The sequence below is a fragment of the Lactuca saligna genome, chromosome 5 (assembly GCF_052625555.1).
Source record: "Lactuca saligna cultivar CGN05327 chromosome 5, ASM5262555v1, whole genome shotgun sequence".
In the NCBI taxonomy this organism is placed as follows: Eukaryota; Viridiplantae; Streptophyta; class Magnoliopsida; order Asterales; family Asteraceae; genus Lactuca; species Lactuca saligna.
In genome coordinates this window covers 24,000,978-24,005,000 of record NC_136421.1, presented here as the reverse complement: position 1 = coordinate 24,005,000, position 4,023 = coordinate 24,000,978, and the positions used below count along the sequence as shown (strand labels likewise).

Below are 4,023 nucleotides of genomic sequence, written 5' to 3'. Positions count from 1 at the left end.
CCTTGGCCTCCACCACCACCGCCCATATTACCACCGAAACTAGAAGGGTTCCACTGAAGTTGATTAGCATAGGGATAAGGAAAAGATGGTGGTGATTGGTAGAATCCACCTCCTCCATTACCACCACCATCAATGTTTCCGGTCCTTCTAGTAGGGTAATGATCCATGGTTCTTTGCCGTGGTGTTATCGGTTGAATTGAATTCAAATGTGGCACTGCAGCTGGTAACGTCCCTGTTGGGATCTCATTGCATGCATATCGAATTAAGTCGGCATTGGCAGCATCGAGCTCCTTTTGCAGACGATCAACTTGTCTTTGAAGGAAAGAGATGGCACCAACACAGCCATAAACAGGATCCCTAACGCGAGCTTCAGCTTCATATGCGAGTGAATTCACTGCATCTTCTCTCTGGTGAGGGAGGAGATCATTGAGAAGCTTAGTGACATTGCTGGCACCGAAGATTTTGTGAACGTTTGCGAATTTTTGTGGCTCCTCGGGTGGGAAGTAGGGTGCAAAGATGCAACCAGGCATGCATTTTCTTCTTAAGAACTTGCAGGCAGCACATGGAGAGTTGTAAGAGCTTGCTGAAGCCATTGATTATCTCTCTTCTTCTTTTCTTTATACTGCAATTAATCAAGATTTCATCTATAAAGAATATATGCTAGCTCAATATATTATGTTTTATACACGCACGAAAATACATCATAATGGTATGCATCCGTTCTACAACTAAACTATATATATATATATATATATATATATATATATATATATATATATATATATATATATATATATATATATATATATATATATATATATATATATATATATATATATATATATATGAATTTGATTGTTATGTTTCACTTCAAAATTTTATCTAGTACTTGAGCTTTTCCATTCGATAATATTGTCCCAATATCAGGAAAAGTGTGTTCGGATTTGATTAATATTGGGTGTTGAAGGACCAATGTTTAACTGCATAATTTCCTATTGAATAAAAAAAAGATGAAGATAAACTAATCAAGAATATTATTTGTGGATATATACATTTAATTAGTAGATAAATTGAAGAAAGAAGTATATATCTTAATCATTCGTATGCAAAATACTACACGATAATTATATATTAACTAAGTTTACGAAATCAGAAGTAGGTCATTGGTGTACTACGTACGTAGTTAGTAACATTATTTTTTAGATAAGTAATTTTGATTTTTTTTTATCTATGTTTGGTTTCATATAGACATAGAAGATCTTCCAGTAAATCGTTAAAAGTTCAATGAAGGTTGTCCTTGATCAGTAGTGTGTGTCGTGTGTGTGTATGAACACGCACATACATATATGTGAATAATCAATCAAATAGATTGCTTGCAGTATTTGTTTTCTTGTAGGAAACATATATAGAACTGATGAATTCAAGATGTCTGCAACAGTCTTTACTGTATTTCGCTAATCCCAAACCCCAATCTCTCTCTCTCTCTCTCTCTCTCTCTCTCTCTCTCTCTCTCTCTCTCTCTCTCTCTCTCTCTCTCTCTCTCTCTCTCTCTCTCTCTCCCTAAATGTACACATACACACATGCATACTATGATCTCTCAAGTCCATATATATTGGTTACCCGATTCCAATCGCTCATATCAAATCAGCACAAACACCTCTCTCTCTCTCTCTCTCTCTCTCTCTCTCTCTCTCTCTCTCTCTCTCTCTCTCTCTCTCTCATTCTGTGTGTGTGTGTGTTACTCCCTTTCAAGTTGGAATGATGTTTGAGACATTGGATCTGGCTAAGTGCTTCCAATTCCTCATTATTATAATGATTCATTGGGCGAACTAATGGCATGACATGAGCATATATTCTCACAGAGTTACAGTTGAGAAAACCCTAATAGATCATTAGACTTCCAAACTTTACACGGAAAGTAAAGACTGAAAAAGGGAATTACCCTAAAAAAAACTGCCTCATGTGATTACATGTTTTGCAGATTTAGTGGCTGACTAGCTAGGTTCCTTTGATCTTAAGATCACAAAAGATTAAAATAAAAAAGAAAAAAAGAAAAAAGACAGGTACCTTTTTTCTTGTTCTTGTGTGTTAAGTTATAAAAGCTAGCTCTTTGAATGTTCACCCTGTGTGGCTGCTTTCAATTCAAGATAAAAAGTAAGTGCATATATATACATATGCTTCAAAAGATAACACATGAAACTTCAACCTCAATAAAGAAACATCTAGGAAACCCTAGCTAATTTGAGGGGAGGAGAGAAGAGGACAGACCTGCAAATTGATGAGTAGCTTCTGTAGCTTGCAAAAGGTGTGTGTATGTGTGTGTGAGAGAGAGAGAGAGAGAGAGAGAGAGAGAGAGAGAGAGAGAGAGAGAGAGAATAAAGGGTATAAGTGGATTGGAGAAGGGAATGAAGCCAAAAGAACAAAGTTAATAAATCTAAAATAGAAGAGGTACATTTTAAATGTTAAAAAAGATGACTATGACACACCATCTAAAACACAATGTTTGATATTATAATAATGCATGACCAGTGGCTGTGGGGATGTCACCAAATTCTTTTCCTGCTGACAATAGACTTCCCTCTCTTCCTCATGCACCTGGCCATAATCAGCTGCAGTGATTTATTTTGTAAACTGTTGTATATGAACTTAAATTTTTGTTGCAAATTGATCATCGTTGTTGTTACATGAAAGGACTGTTAGAGAATAACGAGCCGCTTATAAGAACGTAAATGCAAAAATGCACCATCATGTGTTTAGCCATTTTATCTTAATTTTAAAAGGTGGTGTTATCTTATATATTTTGTGCAAGAACGATGGTTGTTGAAACAAAAGGTTGTTCACTTCACTAATTTAGTATATAAGTAATGATGAATAAAGTAGACTTCCTACATTATTTCTTTGCAATCGCAAATGCAAACTCTTTTGTTCAACATGCAATAGTTGTGTATAAGTTTGTGTATTGGTGTATTCTTGCCAATTTTTTATAATTTCCACTAATATAAGCACAAAAAAATAAAAAATAAATACAAGACTAAGTCTCAAATTTTGGGTTTCAAATGTACAACTCATCTTAACAAATGTCAATTTATTTCTAGTCATAGAATCATAAAATATTTAAAATTCATAGTTAATCTTTTATATATATATATATATATATATATATATATATATATATATATATATATATATATATATATATATATATATATATATATTTAAAGTTCTAAAATTTTGATCCGATTTACGTTTTAGTCCTAAACTAATTTTTGTTTACAAAAAAATCCTAAAAACCAGCAAAAGGTTGCATTTTGATCTTTTTTGACCGGTTGGAACCGGTAACAAATTAATTTTTGACTATTTCATAAATTGACCGTGAATATTGTGACTTCTTCGTTAAAAAAATATTAGGACTTTCCTGCGAAAAAAAACTTTATTATTATTATTATTATTATTATTATTATTATTATTATTATTATTATTGTGACAACCCAAAAATTTTCAACCAGTTCAGTTCAACACTTCATTGAAAGTCAAAGTCATTCCTACTACCTTTTAACATGTTTGGTGTCCGTTTGAGCATTCTGAGCGTTAACCCTTCAAGAGGTAAACATAGGACGTATACTCCAGGGTATTTTGTACATCATAAAGTTCCAAAAAACTCCAAGAGTTTGGAGTTTACGGCCCAAATTGCATTTGGACCGTAAACCCTAATGACTTTATATATATGGCACTTAGCCATTTTTCCTTCATTTCTCCATTTCAAGCTAGAGAAAACCCGATTTCTCTCCCAACGATCTTCAAGCTTTCATCCCAAATGTAAGTACTTATATCCTAGAGTATATTAAGGCTTGTTATACTTCCATATATCAAGAAATCACCCAAGAAACACCAAGAACAAGGTGTTTTTGGTCCATGATGTTCTTGGACCGTAAACCCTAAAATAGGTGCCAAGGTGTGCCCTAGTTCCTTAAAAGCCTTGACAACTAGCATAGATCCTTTCCTTGGTGAGTTTAGCACTTGAAA

At 33.7% G+C, this 4,023-nt stretch overlaps 1 pseudogene across 1 annotated transcript in view; it reads right to left on the bottom strand.

The window, feature by feature from the left end:
- Window positions 1-2,399, bottom strand: part of LOC144996883 (protein LATERAL ORGAN BOUNDARIES pseudogene) — a 2,768-nt pseudogene extending 369 nt beyond the window's left edge. Inside the window, exons 1-3 of the transcript XR_013659660.1 lie at window positions 2,269-2,399; window positions 2,068-2,131; window positions 1-622 (exon numbers count right to left, since the gene is read on the bottom strand). The exon at window positions 1-622 is cut by the window's left edge and continues 369 nt beyond it. The product of XR_013659660.1 is annotated as a protein LATERAL ORGAN BOUNDARIES pseudogene (transcript). The remainder of the gene's footprint in view (window positions 623-2,067; window positions 2,132-2,268) is intronic.
- Window positions 2,400-4,023: the final 1,624 nt, after the last annotated feature.